The following is a 17392-nucleotide window of genomic DNA, read 5'->3' as shown; positions in this document are numbered from 1 at the left end:
ACTACATGATCTTGTGCTAGGCTTAGGATTGAGTCTTGTCCATCACATCATTCTCCCAATGATGTGATCCCGTTATCAATGACATCCAATGTCCATGGTCAGGAAACCGTAACCATCTATTGATCAACGAGCTAGTCAACTAGAGGCTTACTAGGGACATGGTGTTGTCTATGTATCCACACATGTATCTGAGTTTCCTATCAATACAATTCTAGCATGGATAATAAACGATTATCATGAACAAGGAAATATAATAATAATCAATTTATTATTGCCTCTAGGGCATATTTCCAACACGAGCTTATCAGGTTGAAGCTTTTTCACATAAGCATCGCAGCCCCAAACTTTAAGAAATGACAACTTTGGTTTCTTGCCAAACCAAAGTTCATAAGGCGTCGTCTCAACGTATTTCGATGGTGCCCTATTTAACGTGAATGCAGCCGTCTCTAAAGCATAACCCCGAAACGATAGCGGTAAATCAGTAAGAGACATCATAGATCGCACCATATCTAGTAAAGTACGATTACAACATTCAGACACACCATTACGCTGTGGTGTTCCGGGTGGCGTGAGTTGCGAAACTATTCCGCATTGTTTTAAATGAAGACCAAACTCGTAACTCAAATATTCTCCTCCATGATCAAATCGTAGAAACTTTATTTTCTTGTTACGATGATTTTCCACTTCACTCTGAAATTCTTTGAACTTTTTAAATGTTTCAGACTTATGTTTCATTAAGTAGAAATACCCATATCTGCTCAAATTATCTGTGAAGGTGAGAAAATAATGATACCCACCTCGAGCCTCAATATTCATTGGACCACATACATCAGTATGTATGATTTCCAATAAATCTGTTGCTCGCTCCATTGTTGCGGAGAACGGCGTTTTAGTCATCTTGCCCATGAGGCATGGTTCGCAAGTACCAAGTGATTCATAATCAAGTGATTCTAGAAGTCCATCAATATGGAGTTTATTCATGCGCTTTACACTAATATGACCTAAACGGCAGTGCCACAAATAAGTTGCACTATCATTATCAACTCTGCATCTTTTGGCTTCAACATTATGAATATGTGTATCACCACTACCGAGATTCAACACAAATAGACCACTCTTCAAGGGTGCATGACCATAAAAGATATTACTCATATAAATAGAACAACCATTATTCTCAGATTTAAATGAATAACCGTCTCACATCAAACAAGATCCAGATATAATGTTCATGCTTAATGCTGGCACCAAAGAACAATTATTCAGGTCTAAAATTAATCCTGAAGGTAGATGTAGAGGTAGCGTGCCGACGGCGATCACATCGACTTTGGAACCATTTCCCACACGCATCGTCACCTCGTCCTTAGCTAATCTTCGCTCAATCCGTAGTCCCTGTTTCGAGTTGCAAATATTAGCAACAGAACCCATATCAAATACCCAGGTGCTACTGCGAGCTCTAGTAAGGTACACATCAATAACATGTATATCACATATACCTTTGTTCACCTTGCCATCCTTCTTATCCGCCAAATACTTGGGGCAGTTCCGCTTCCAGTGACCAGTCTGTTTGTAGTAGAAGCACTCGGTATCAGGCTTAGGTCCAGAATTGGGTTTCTTATCCTGAGCAGCAACTTGTTTGCCGTTCTTTTTGAAGTTCCCTTTCTTCTTCCCTTTACCTTTTTTCTTGAAACTGGTGGTCTTGTTGACCATCAACACTTGATGCTCCTTCTTGATTTCTACCTCCGCAGCCTTTAGCATTGCGAAGCTCGGGAATTGTCTTATCCATCCCTTGCATATTATAGTTCATCACGAAGCTCTTGTAGCTTGGTGGCAATGATTGAAGAATTCTGTCAATGACACTATCATTCGGAAGATTAACTCCTAGTTGAATCAAGTGATTGCAGTACCCAGACATTATGAGTATATGTTCACTGACAGAACTATTCTCCTCCATCTTGCAGCTGTAGAACTTATTGGAGACTTCATATCTCTCAATCCAGGAATTTGCTTGAAATATCAACTTCAACTCCTGGAACATCTCATATGCTCCATGACCTTCAAAACATCATTGAAGTCTCGGTTCTAAGCCGTAAAGCATGGCACACCGAACTATCGAGTAATCATCAGCTTTGCTCTGCCAGACGTTCTTAACATCATCAGTAGCATCTGCAGCAGGCCTAGCACCCAGCGGTGCTTCCAGGACGTAATTCTTCTGTGCAGCAATGAGGATTATCCTCAAGTTACGGACCTAGTCTGTGTAATTGCTACCATCATCTTTCAACTTTGCTTTCTCAAGGAACGCATTAAAATTCAATGGAACAACAACACGGGCCATCTATCTACAACATAGACTGGCAAAATACTATCAGGTACTAAGTTCATGATAAATTTAAGTTCAATTAATCATATTACTTAAGAACTCCCACTTAGATGGATATCCCTCTAATCATCTAAGTGATCACGTGATCCAAATCAACTAAACCATAACCAATCATCACGTGAAATGGAGTAGTTTTCAATGGTGAACATCACTATGTTGATCATATCTACTATATGATTCACGCTCGACCTTTCGGTCTCAGTGTTCCGAGGCCATATCTGTATATGCTAGGCTCGTCAAGTTTAACCCGAGTATTCCGCGTGTGCAAAACTGGCTTGCACCCGTTGTATAAGAACGTTGAGCTTATCACACCCGATCATCACGTGGTGTCTCGGCACGAAGAACTTTTGCAACGGTGCATACTCAGGGAGAACACTTGTACCTTGAATTTTTTAGTGAGAGATCATCTTATAATGCTACCGTCAATCAAAGCAGAATAAGATGCATAAAGGATAAACACCACATGCAATCAATATAAGTGATATGATATGGCCATGATCATCTTGTGCCTTTGATCTCCATCTCCAAAGCACCGTCATGATCACCATCGTCACCGGCGCGACACCTTGATCTCCATCGTAGCATCGTTGTCGTCTCGCCAACTATTGCTTCTACGACTATCGCTACCACTTAGTGATAAAGTAAAGCAATTACATGGCGATTGCATTTCATACAATAAAGCGACAATCATATGGCTCCTGCCAGTTGCCGATAACTCCATTACAAAACATGATCATCTCATATAATAAAATACTAGATCCTCGATGACGCGCGTTGCTGTGTCCGTCTATTTTGATGTAAATACATATACATTAAAGTTAAGTTGCATATTGGTTAGTGATCGAAGAGGGAATTTTCAGAAGAAAATGGAAATATATAAAACTTCAAAATTTTCAAATTACATTGCCTCGATATAGAGTGGGTTGCATTGCTGCCATCCACAGGAGAGTCAAATCTTGTGTTGGATATAGCCTGATAGCCATGAACAATGCAATCATACATTAGGTAAATATAAATTTGACAGAAAACAACAATATTTAAGGGGGATACCAATTACCAAAGCAGTTTACATAATTGCATACAAGGTAATGACAGACAGAAGGTAAGTAAGAAATAAAAATTATGTATGCATGTCAATATAACAATCATTCATTCAAAAGATTAAATTTACAAACCATGGTACAATTTCAGGACATATTTTTAAAATGCCAGATGACCGGTAATTCTCATTAATTGCAATAGGCATAGCCTTCCGCAACAACAACAACAACAACAACAACAACAACAACAACAACAACAACAACAACAACAACAACAACAACAACAACAACAACAACAACAACAACAAAGCCTTTGGCTTCAGCAATATCTTCAATTCATGCAAAAGGAGAAAGGTCAAAGGTAACCTTGAGTCACAGAAAAAGCTTAAAATCTAAAAGGCATCAGGTTAATCAGCACAAAACACGATATGATTAGCACTTACCTAGCAGCTTCTAAACTTCTCATACGCCAAAAAATTTAAGCCATCAAATACATGAGCTTCCAAAGCCTACTCCCTCTCCATTATTCTGCAGTAGTGACTTGAAACAAATCTGTAGCAAAATGGGGAACACCAAAAATTGATTAGGAAGATAAAATATTCCTTCTCAAAACAACACAATGTTTCTTATTTTCATAATTGACTAATATGTTTGGTTGCTGCCGTAGAAAAATAGGTGTTCGCATCAATAAATTTCTGGGGGAATTTCATAAGGCCATTTAGTAAAGTAAAAGTAAAATGTATAAAGTAAACAATAAACACCCCCGTTAGCATGTTCTAATATATAAGCATATCTATGCCAAGAAACATTAAAGTTGGCTAAAAGAAACTTAGCAATGACTGAATCCAAGACTTGAAAAATTCTCATTGTGTACTTTCTAATGTAGACGTCCAAGAAACCTGCTTCGACAAATCCGTCATAGGTACATTTTAATTGGAAATTAAATTGAATAGTGACAAGCATAAAAACTCGTCTCCCATCCGAAGGTCACCAGTAATTCTTAACTAAGTATCTCAGTTTCACAGCAAGGTAAGAACTGAGGTTTATATTCCCTGTAAGAAGTGAGAATTACCAATCTCGTATTCTTCCTAAGATCGCTCCATCACGAAAATTCATGTAGAAGCCATGTTACATTATTTAGCTCATAATAAAAGTTTTTAAATCTGAGAAGGGCATGGTTTGATTAAGAAGAGGTTCAGATGTTACATTTATAAGGCTCCTAAGTTTAAACACCATCCAAGCTTGCTGCTAGAATAATCGCAAAAAAACTCGCTGCTGGAATAACCATGCTTGAAAGGAGCATTATTGTCAATCCGTGTTGCAATTTACATAAAATGGGGAATGCGGGGAACAAAGCAATGGCAAAAAGGCGCACCGGGATAAAAGGAGAATGGTAGCTTTTGACAGCACTAACACTCGATGGGTGGCTACATTTTCCTGTTCTTTTGTAAATAACTGTGGCGCAATAAACAGTTCCATGGTATGAAGACATATGATATATCTAAGCAATAGATAAATGCTAAAACATGGAAACATGAAGTATGGTAGTCAAAGCGAAATTATCACCTTTCCCGGAGCCATCGGATTGTCAATTAAATAAAATGACCAAATCAGAATAAACCAATTTCCAAGAATGAACACCATCTGCAGGCACACGTAATGAATTCCGTTGCATTTTCTATACACCCAAGAGCCTGAATGAATCGACCACAAAGAAGATGATTAGCACCTGCACAAAATTGGGAGAGGGAGGTTCAGGACAATGTTGATGGGTAGAAGGAGGATCAGGTAAGGAAATAATGCAGATAGAGCGCAACCTACCCAAGCACCATGGCTGTGCAAGATGGAGAGGAAGTATATATGCAGGCGCAGGTAATGGATTCGATGCAGGCTCAAAGGAAGCAACGCTTACCTCCATTTAGTAGTCGCCGTGAGTGGCGCACATCATCGATGATGAATGCCCCTGCAACTGACGATTGATTACCTTCTTCAATCATGGGGATCCGTTTTACTCGCCTTCGTCGCCGAAGAGTCCGCTGATGCTTCGCCTCCATCTGCATTGGCGTCTGGTCCGGGAGGCTCGAACCAACTTGACGCATGGTCTCACCCCGCGGCCGAGAAGGGCGTGTGAGCACGCCTCTCCTCTCACGCATCCTCCACTCCGCTCAACCGGTCTGATCCTCTAGCTGGATATGCCAACCGAGCTGACCATGCGTCGAGCAACGCCCGAGCCTATCCTCGCTCTGGATCGGGTGGATGGAGATGTTAGATGGGCTGGCTGGCCCACACCGGACAACGATTCACAGGAGGCTCCCAAAATTGTTATCTGAGCAGCAGCCCACCACGATAGCGCTCGTTCGTAGCGACGTATGTTAGGCTATGCGGGGTTCACAGGAAATCAAATGACGGAAAACAGCCAAACCTAAAGATCCAACGGTCACAAAGGCTAATGGCCTGAGATGGCTGGGAAAGTGCACAGTTTTAATGTCTCTAAATAGCACCATGCCTTGACCATATCACATCACAACATGCCCTGCAAAAACAAGTTAGACGTCCTCTACTTTGTTGTTGCAAGTTTTACGTCGTTGCTACGGGCTGAGCAAGAACTGTTCTTACCTACGCATCAAAACCACAACGATTGTTCGTCAAGTTAGTGATGTTTTAACCTTCAACAAGGATTGAGTGTAGTCACACTCGGTTCAACTAAATTTGGAGAAACCGACACCCGCCAGCCACCTGTGTGCAAAGCACGTCGGTAGAACCAGTCTCGCGTAAGCATACGCGTAATGTCAGTCCGAGCCGTTTCATCCAACAATATCGCCGAACCAAAGTATGACATGTTGGTAAGCAGTATGACTTGTATCGCCCACAACTCACTTGTGTTCTACTCGTGCATATAACATCTACGCATAAACCTGGCTCTGATACCACTGTTGGGGAACGTAGTAATTTAAAAAAATCCTACGCACACGTAAGATCATGGTGATGCATAGCAACGAGAGGGGAGAGTGTCGTCTACGTACCCTCGTAGGCCGTAAGCGGAAGCGTTATGACAACGTGGTTGATGTAGTCATACGTCTTCACGATCGACCGATCCTCAGTACCGAACGTACGACACCTCCGCGTTCAGCACACGTTCAGCTCGGTGACGTCCCGCGAACTCACGATCCAGTAGAGCTTTCGGGAAGAGCTTCGTTAGCACGACGGCGTGGTGATGATTTCGATGAAGCTACCGACGCAGGGCTTTGCGTAAGCACCGCTATGATATGACCGAGGTGGATTATGGTGGAGGGGGGCACCGCACACGGCTAAGAGATCAATGATCAATTGTTGTCTCTTCAAGGGGTGCCCCCTCCCCGTATATAAAGGAGTGGAGGAGGGGGAGGGGGCCGGCCTCCTATGGCGTGGCCCATGAGGAGTCCTACTCCCACTGGGAGTAGGACTCCCCCCTTCCAAGTAGGAGTAGGAGAGGAGAAGGAAGGAAGAGAAGGAGAGAAGGAAAGGGGGGTGCCCCCCTCCTTGTCCAATTCGTACTAGAAGGGGAGGGGCACGCGGTTGCCCTGGCTGCCCCTCCTCTTCTCCCACTAGGGCCCATTAGGCCCAATATACTCCTCGGGGGGTTTCGGTAACCCCCCGGTACTCCGGTATATGTCTGAAAGCTCCCGAAACTCTTCCGGTGTCCGAACATAGTCATCCAATATATCGATCTTTACGTCTCGACCATTTCGAGACTCCTCGTCGTGTCCGTGATCATATCCGGGACTCCGAACTACCTTCGGTATATCAAAACACAAAAACTCATAATTCTGATCATCACAGAACTTTAAGCGTGCGGACCCTACGGGTTCGAGAACTATGTAGACATGACCGAGACACGTCTCCGGTCAATGACCAATAGCGGAACCTGGATGCTCATGTTGGTTCCTACATATTCTACGAAGATCTTTATCGGTCAAACCGCATAACAACATATGATGTTCCCTTTGTCATCGGTATGTTACTTGCCCGAGATTTGATCGTCGGTATCTTAATACCTAGTTCAATCTCGTTACCAGCAAGTATCTTTACTCGTTCCGCAATGCATCATCCCGTAACTACCTCATTAGTCACATTGCTTGCAAGGCTTGTAGTGATGTGCATTACCGAGAGGGCCCAGAGATACCTCTCCGACAATCGGAGTGAAAAATTCTATTCTCGATCTATGCCAACTCAACGAACACCATCGGAGACACCTGTAGAGCACCTTTATAATCACCCAGTTACGTTGTGACGTTTGGTAGCACACAAAGTGTTCTTCCGGTATTCAGGAGTTGCATAATCTCATAGTCATAGGAACATGCATAAGTCATGAAGAAAGCAATAGCAGTAAACTAAACGATCAAGTGCTAAGCTAATGGAATGGGTCATGTCAATCACATCATTCTCTTAATGATGTGATTACGTTAATCAAATGACAACTCATGTCTATGGCTAGGAAACTCAATCATCTTTGATCAACGAGCTAGTCAAGTAGAGGCATACTAGTGACACTATGTTTGTCTATGTATTCACACATGTATTATGTTTCCGGTTAATACAATTCTAGCATGAATAATAAACATTTATCATGATATGAGGAAATAAATAATAACTTTATTATTGCCTCTAGGGCATATTTCCTTCAAAGAACATCCTGAAATACCTAAAAAGGACTAAGGATATGTTTCTCGTTTTTGGAGGCGACAAAGAGCTTGTCGTAAATGGTTACATCGATGCAAGCTTTGACACTGATCCGGATGACTCTAAGTCACAAACTGGATATGTATTTATATTGAATGGCGGAGCTCTAAGTTGGCGCAGTTCCAAGCAGAGCGTCGTGGCGGGATCTACGTGTGAAGCGGAGTACATAGCTGCTTCAAAAGCAGCAAATGAAGGAGTTTGGATGAAGGAGTTCATATCCGATCTAGGTGTAATGCCTAGTTCATCGGGTCCAATGAAAATATTTTGTGACATACTAGAGCAATTGCCTTAGCGAAGGAATCCAGATTTCACAAGAGAACCAAACACATCAAGAGACGCTTCAACTCCATCCGCGATCAAGTCAAGGAGGGAGAAATAGAAATTTGCAAGATACATACGGATCTGAATGTTGTAGACCCGTTGAGTAAGCCTCTTCCACGAGAAAAACATGATCAACACCAAGACTCCATGGGTGTTAGAATCATTACAATGTAATCTAGATTATTGACTCTAGTGCAAGTGGGATACTGAATGAAATATGCCCTAGAGGCAATAATAAAGTTGTTATTTATATTTTCTTATATCATGATAAATGTTTATTATTCATGCTAGAATTGTATTAACCGGAAACTTAGTGCATGTGTGAATACATAGACAAAACAGAGTGTCCCTAGTATGCCTCTACTTGACTAGCTCGTTAATCAAAGATGGTTAAGTTTCCTGACCATAGACATGTGTTGTCATTTGATGGATGGGATCACATCATTAGAGAATGATGTGATGGACAAGACCCATCCGTTAGCTTAGCATAATGATCGTTAAGTTTTATTGCTATTGCTTTCTTCATGACTTATACATATTCCTCTGACTATGAGATTATGCAACTCCCGAATACCGGAGGAACACCTTGTATGTTATCAAATGTCACAACATAACTGGGTGATTATAAAGATGCTCTATAGGTGTCTCTGAAGGTGTTTGTTGGGTTGGCATAGATCAAGATTAGAATTTGTCACTCCGAGTATCAGAGAGGTATCCTTGGGCCCTCTCGGTAATGCACATCACTATAAGCCTTGCAAGCAATATGACTAATGAGTTAGTTACGGGATGATACATTACAGAATGAGTAAAGAGACTTGCCGGTAATGAGATTGAACTAGGTATGATGATACCGACAACCGAATCTCGGGCAAGTATCATACCGATGACAAAGGGAATAATGTATGTTGTTACTGCGGTTTGACCGATAAAGATCTTCGTAGAATATGTAGGAACCAATATGAGCATCCAGGTTCCGTTGTTGGTTATTGACCGGAGATGTGTCTCGGTCATGTCTACATAGTTCTCGAACCAGTAGGGTCCACACGCTTAACGTTCGATGACGATTTGTATTTCGAGTTATGTTTTTGGTGACCAAAGTCTGTTTAGAGTCCTGGATGAGATCACGGACATGACGAGGAGTCTCGAAATGGTCGAGAGGTAAAGATTGATATATTGGAAGGTGGTATTCGGACATCGGAATGGTTTCGAGTGGTTCGGATATTTTACCGGAGTACACAGGGGTTACTGGAACCCCCCGGGGGAAGTCATGGGCCTCATGGGCCATGGGAGAGAGAGGGGACAGCCCACAAGGGGTGGCCGCGCCCCCTCCCCCATGGGAGTCCAAATTGGACTAGGGGAGAGGGCGGCGCCCCCCTTTCCCTCTCCCTCTCCCTCTCCTTCCTTTTCCCCTCCGATGAGAAAGGAAAAAGGAGGGGGGATCGAATCCTACTAGGAGTGGAGTCCTAGTAGGACTCCCCCCATGCCATGCCCCTCTTGGCCGGCTGCCTCCTCCTCTCCTCCTTTATATACGAGGGCAGGGGCACCCCAAAGCACAATAGTTGTTCTCTTAGCCATGTGCGGTGCCCCTTCCACAGTTTACTCCTCCGGTCATAGCGTCGTAGTGCTTAGGCGAAGCCCTGCGCGGATCACATCACCATCAGCGTCACCATGCCGTTGTACTGACGATACTCTCCCCCGACCCTCTGCTGGATCAAGAGTTCGAGGGACGTCATCGAGTTGAATGTGTGCTGAACTCGAAGGTGACGTACGTTCGGTACTAAATCGGTTGCATCGCGAAGACGTTTGACTACATCAACTGCGTTAACCTAACGCTTCCGCTTTCGGTCTACGAGAGTATGCGGACACACTCTCCCCCTCTTGTTGTTATGCATCTCCTAGATAGATCATGCGTGATCGCAGAAATTTTTGTGAAATTGCATGCTACGTTTCCCAACATTTTTTCTTTTAAAAATGGATAAATTCTGGATTTTTGGATTTTTTTCCTGAATGAAAAAAGAATTTAAAAACAAATTGACTCAAATAGATAAAGGGTGTTTGAGCGCAAGTGTTCACAAACCGTGCTTTGGCCCAATTAGTGAGTGTGCATGGCCCTCGTGTAGGAGGGTGCGAGTTCGAGTCCCCCAGTAGTGCTTCTTTTAATAAGAAATAAAAAAGAGACCGTTTGCCAGGAGAGCTAGGATAGCGAACCACTCCACAGAGCTGACCTCGCACCCAATTTGCGCCTAGATTCATGCCGCCAGATTGGACGGCGGGAAGGGAATTCGTCAGGATTGGTCCCCTGGCGAATGACCATAAGATAGCTTTTCCGAAATAGTAATCATACAATTGGCTGGGGCAGAAAAGAAACTGTTAATCATTTAATCGGATGCACCAATATAAAATTTCCAAAATTATGTTTTTTTATGTCTTGAATTTTATTGACTTGTTTTTAGAAACATTATACAAATGAATTGATTTCGAGCAGCTATAGGTAATCTTTTTTCTATGCTGCTAAAGGTAGTAATATATGTTAAAAAATTCATACATGATGAACATTTTTATAATGCAAGTGAACTTCTAGTAATATATGGTGAGCATTTTCTTAATATATGCTAAACATTTTGTGATACATAGTGAACTTTTTCATATAATACAAGAAAAGTACTGAAAGAAAAATCAGGAAAAAACCATACATGAAGAAAATAAAAGAAAAACAATGAAAAAACCCGGAAGCGGAAAAGTGACAGAAATAGAAAAACCATACCAGATGGCGGGAATGGCATTTGCCATGATTGGTCCCCTAGCAAACGATCAGCATTTCCAAAATAGTAATCATATAATCGGATGCACTAATATAAAACTACCAAAGTATGCATTATTTTATTTGTCTAGAATGATATTGATTTTTTTGGAAACACTGTAAAAATGAAATTGATTCAAGCAGCTAGAGGTAGTCGTTTTCCATGCTGCTAGAGGTAGTAATATATGTTGAACATTTTCTTAATATACGATGAATATTTTTATAATACATGATGAATTTTTTTAATATATGATGATCATTTTCTTAATATACGAATATACGATGAACATTTTTGTAATACATGATGGACATTTTCATATAATACAAAGAAGAAACAAAAAACCAAAGAAAAATCTGAAGAAAAAACATACATGAAAAAAGGGAGACCGAAAAAACCAACAGAAAGAAAATAATAAAAAATAGAGCGGAAGCGACCGCACGTGAAATCTAAGAACTGGGCCGGCCCATGACGCCATGTTGTGGACGTCCCTCCATCTATCTATTTGCCGCCCGTGGGCAGCTGTAGGAGACAAGCCGTGCCGTCATGCGCAACCTGCACGAACTCGATGGAGGCCTGGGTCGGACCCATGCCCATCGTCTTCACTCTGATTCTATAGTAGCTTTAGACTGGTTGTAATAAAAAGTATCATATACTAGTATCATGCATATGATATTAGTGTATAATATTATCTTTTTAATGTATAGTATTATATTTTCTCTGTTTCTTTATGTTAGGTGCATTATTTTCAGCTCGATGACCAAGGCAGCAATTCTTTAAGCCTTCGGAACAATACTACCCCTAATATTATTTTAGCATTAGAAATCAATTAGCGTGAGCCTCCATTGATTTGACCGCCGCATGCAGATATGCTGCCGGCCTTGCATGGCACATGCAATCGGCGTATCCCAACAAATCAGGGATAGGAATAAGTGTCTTTTCTTGTATACGAAAATGGGTACCCATGTACGTGCGCGGCCATCAGGAAAAGGGAGGGAAGTGGCTTGGCGCCAAGTGAATGAAGATTTTAAATTATGTTTTCATGTACAAAATGAGTCAACTCCCGCTGGTTCTTTTCATTTCCCCCTTCTTCCAGTACGTAGCCAACAAAAAAAATGGTTGATCTAGACTTGCATCCAGCACCTAATTGGGATTCAATTGAGGAGAACGTCGACGCCTTTGATCTTGGATACGACTACGACTGGCTAGCTTCCGATGACTCCGACGACGGTCTGTTCTTGTGCAATCTCACCTTTTTGCAGTATCAGCGGGATAATTTTTCACTATGAGCTCAATGCAGAAGTTGAGAATATTAGTATTATGTAGTACTCTATTTATTGATATGCATGACACAAAGTAGCATATCATTTATTATGATACGGCATTATGATATGATACTTCATCATCTTTTTCTTCATTTAATGCTATGACACCTCATCAAAATTGTCTAGTTGGCATGCATACTAGCTATGATACTACTATTACGACCAGCCTTAGCCTATTAGGACACGTCGAATTTTGCTACATGCATGGTTGGCAACATGCTTTAGCATTTACTCCCTCCGTTCCTAAATATAAGTCTTTTTAGAAATTTCAAATGGATTACAACATACGGATGTATATAGATATATTTTAGAGTGTAGATTCACTCATTTTGCTTCGTATATAGTCACTTGTTGAAATCTCTAGAAAGACTTATAATTAAGAACGGAGATAGTATATATGTACAACTTCTCCGTTTGATAATTTAAGATGTAATAATGTTAAAAAATGTCTTACATATAGGACGAAGTATTACATTATGGTGAGTTTTTCCAAACCCAAACTCTCAATTCAATTTTCAAGGTGTTTACAACACTATAAAATGACCAATTTAAAATTTTGTACTTTCACCATTTACCACTGCTACACAAAATGACATTCATGTAAATATCTCTCCTTAGAAAATAGGTAAGGTTGTTGTCCGTTTGTCCTTCGTCCAATAGTAGACATGTTTCCTCCTCCCTGTTTTGATCCCCTTCCCCTCCCATCTGAAGTTTTTTTTCATCAGTTTTCTTTGAAAACTGCCTCAATCGCCCCATCTCGTCAAACAAAATTTCATTTCCTTTGGTAAGCAAGCAAGTGTCTACAAATAGAATATTTTTCTAGACAATTAAAATTAATATGGACACGTAAATCACATGTTAGGCTAACATATCTGTACCGGCAAATTGTCTGGTATATTATATCTATATAAAATTATACTCCTTCCGTCCCGTAATATAAGAGTATTTTTGACATTACTAGTGTTAAAGTATCTTACATTATAGAAGTACTGTACATCTTCAATTTTATTCTTGCTCCTTATGACAAACCAATTAATATTCTTCCCTGGATGCTATTGTGTCCGCAGCTTCAACATCGTCGTCCTATTGGGGGCCTCCTTCCCCGGCAGCCGCACTTGTCTGAAAGCTCTGGTCTGGTACGCATCGCGCGCGGCAAGAACACGCCTGTGCCAGGATTGCCGTGACACCTGGGCGGCAAATGGATGGTACGCGTTGTGGTGCGCCGCCGGCACAAACCACTACACCCTCTGCATGGCTTCGAAATCGAAAGATACGCCTTTCTTCCTGAAAGCCATCGCACAATAGGCCGTTCCTCCGTTGCCTCTGTTAGCTCCAACTCCGTTCATTGGACCACAACCCTGAGCAGGCGTGGCCCTTGTCATCGGAGGAAGCTGGCGTTGGTATCTCCCACTGGCGAGGCCGAGGACGCTCGCGAGGTGCAGGGCGAGCTCCTCCATGTTAACGGCGGGGTGGCTACAGTGGGCCGTCGGATCGTCGATGGCGTCGGCAACGCCGATGTCCGCTAGGATCTCGCGCGGCAACAGCCTGTGGAGATCGTCCAGCTCCGGCATGCAGTAGAAATCGGCCATCGCTACCTTGTGTCGGTAGAGCTCGGAGCGAGGGAGAGGGACGTACGTGCAAATGGGGTTTGTATGTAGTACATGCTCCCTCCTTTCTGGTTTACAGGGCTTATCTCAAAATTTTAGTTTTTTTTATTTTATAAAGCTCTTTTTGGTTATTCCCCATTACAAGTTCAGATTTCAAGGTGCATTAAATCATTGCATGCAAGTATTAAGAGAAAAATGAACAATGCATGTACTTTATGCATGCATACATTGCAATTAATGCATTGGTAAACATAATTTTTTAAGGAAAATAAGAGCATTAATTGAATGTTTTTGCAAACTATAAAAAATATTTCATCACTCGCCATCTATCTTGATTGATGAGTTTTTTGAATTAAACCCTATATATCGAAAAGGAGGAGTAGTTTGTAGTGTGGGGAGGGAAGGAGCTTGCATGGTTGTATCCACGCTCAAATTAGCGTCCTCCTGTTCCACGTTCTCCTTCCTTTTTGGCTAAGTATAGGTCGCTGTGATTTTGCTAGTGAAAATGTGGCTTACTGTGAATGCCTGAAACGTGTGAAATGTTTGGCCATGAGATCATCTGAGGTGTGCCTATTTTTGATGTCTAGAGGTCAGCGATGCTGTGTTGCTTTGGTGGCTCCAGGGGTGCAGCTAGTTTGAACTCTCTTTTTATGTCCATGTGGTTCTCGAAAAGTTTCAGACAATGGCAGGAATATCATAATGTAACTTAAATTATTTGTTTTTAAAACTTAACTTCAATTAATTGTGGATAGTAAGTCAATGAAATTTGACTCCTAATGCCAGATATCTTTTTTTAATATTAAAAAGGGAGTGGTTGTAGCCTTGTAGATCACTGGTTTTTATTTTCCTCCGTGCTCACCTCTCCCACAGAATTGTTTTTGTACCGATAGCCCACCTCCTCCTTGAAACGGGTTTTTTCAATTGTTTTTGCATACAGTTTTCTTTACTATATGCTCATCACCCTTCCTTCACCACCCTAACGACTCGCCCGTATGTGTGATAGGTCCACCTATAGCACACAGGAGTAAGCCCTATATCCTCTAAAAAAGGATAAGCCCTGTAGATTGTAGTAAACATATGTGATGGGTTGAGCTAGCACTAACGATCAGCTAAAGCAAAATGTGTGAGGTCTATCATACATCCCGCGTAATTGGCTAGAACAAACATTTGCATTTAGACCCCTTATCACACACGATTAGAGACACACAGTCGTGTGGTATTGGAAAATTGATCGCACACGATTCGCTGGAAAGAAACATATGCATTAGCATACACGATTCAAGACACGTAATCATGTGGGATGGGATCATTCATCGCACATGATGCAATGCGGGGAGTGTCGTGGTTCTAAGCCTGACAGTAGAGTGGGGGGTAGGTATGGAGAGGCAAGGTCCTAGCTATGGAGAGGTTGTAAGCACAAGGGATGTACGAGTTCAGGCCCTTCTCGGAAGAAGTAACAGCCCTACGTCTCGGAGCCCGGAGGCGGTCGAGTGGATTATGAATGTATGGATTACAAGATGCCGAACCCTTCTGCCTGTGGAGGGGGGTGGCTTATATAGAGTGCGCCAGGACCCCAGCCAGCCCACGTAGGAGAGGGTTTAAGGTGAGTTAAGTCTGGGGCGTTACTGGTAACGCCCCACATAAAGTGCCTTTACTATCATAAAGTCTACTTAATTACAGGCCGTTGCGGTGCAGAGTGCCTCTTGACCTCCTGGTGGTCGAGTGAGTCTTCGTGGTCGAGTCCTTCAGGCCAGTCGAGTGAATCCTCGTTGGTCGACTGGAAGGCGACCTCTTCTAGGGATGTCCTAGGGTAAGTTACTTGGAACAGGTCCATGACCCTACCCTAGGTACATAACCCCATCATTAGCCCCCGAATGGATTGAGGCTTCGAGTGAAGAAGGAGTTGATGTCGTTTCCGATTAACCTTTGCGCTCTAGTTGTGCGCTGTTCTGGATAAAAGAATCTCTTCGTTGACAGGGAGCAATTTGTCTTCGGTCGACTCGATCCATTCTATTTTTGCGTCGAGTGATCTTTCGAGCTTCGACGATCTCCGAGCGACGGATCGCCGGAAACACCGCGTCTGACAGACTGATTTGTTGCTCGCGGATTCCGCGGGGTGCGAAATTTGGGGGCGCGCGCGAAGCGGGGCAGACTGCGGCGTTCGGATGGGACGGGGCATAGCCGCCTCGATCTCCGCGCCGCCTTTTTCGCCACGTATCCAGTCCTCATAACTGCTCCCAGATATGATTAGATCGACCGGGCCCACATGTCAGCCACTCGGAAGGGACCTTATAAACGTGCCCGGCGAGGATTTCTGTGCTGCGCCTCAGCATTCTCCCTCTCTCCCTCTGCTTCCTTCCTCCCTGCTCAGCGTGCCCGCTCTCGCCCCCGCGCCGCTTCCCTTCGTGCATCTCACCGGCGACCATGGCCAAGGAGAAGACGGCGGCGCTGGAGCGTGCCAAGAAGGCGTCGGCATCGGAGAAGGCGAAGGGGAGATCCACCAGCCGCAGAGGGTCCTCGTCCAGATCCCGCCTGCCGAAAGGCTGGGTCCAAGGAGACTGGATCCAGTCGACCATCACGGAGACGGACCTCCTCGACATGGCCAACGAGGGCTTGATCCCTCACGGAGCTGCGAGGTTGCCGGGGAAGGAGTGGCAGCCACAGCCAGAAGAGGGTGAGTGTGTGCTTCTGGCCACTCATGTTGATCGTGGGTTTTCCTTGCCGCCAAGCATTTTCTTCCGTGGCTTCTTGAATTTCTTTGGAGCGCAGCTCCACCACTTTACCCCAAACTCCATTGCCTATCTTGCTGCATTCGTGTCCATGTGTGAGGGTTTCTTGGGCTGTCGACCACACTGGGGTTTGTTCAAACGTATCTTCACGTGTCGCTCTCAGACCGTGAAGAAGGCGAGCCCAGGTGATGAGAAGACCCGAGTCGTCCAAATGTGTGGGGGCCTGGGGATTCAGGTGAGGAATAATAGCACCTTCCCGCCCATGTCCTTTCCCGAGTCCGTCAGAGGCTGGCAGTCGACTTGGTTCTACTGTCAGGTCCAGTCGACGCCAGGGCAGTCGAGTGGACTCCCTCCGTTTACCATGGACCGAGTGAACAAGCCCTCCCCTCTGAAGCTGATTCCGGAGGAGAAAGCCGACGTGAAGATGTTGATGGAGCGCGTGGTGCAGTTGGTCCGGGAGGGGGTGACGGGCATGG

The sequence above is a fragment of the Triticum dicoccoides genome, chromosome 4A (assembly GCF_002162155.2).
Source record: "Triticum dicoccoides isolate Atlit2015 ecotype Zavitan chromosome 4A, WEW_v2.0, whole genome shotgun sequence".
Classification (NCBI taxonomy): Eukaryota; Viridiplantae; Streptophyta; class Magnoliopsida; order Poales; family Poaceae; genus Triticum; species Triticum dicoccoides.
This window is presented reverse-complemented; position numbering follows the sequence as displayed.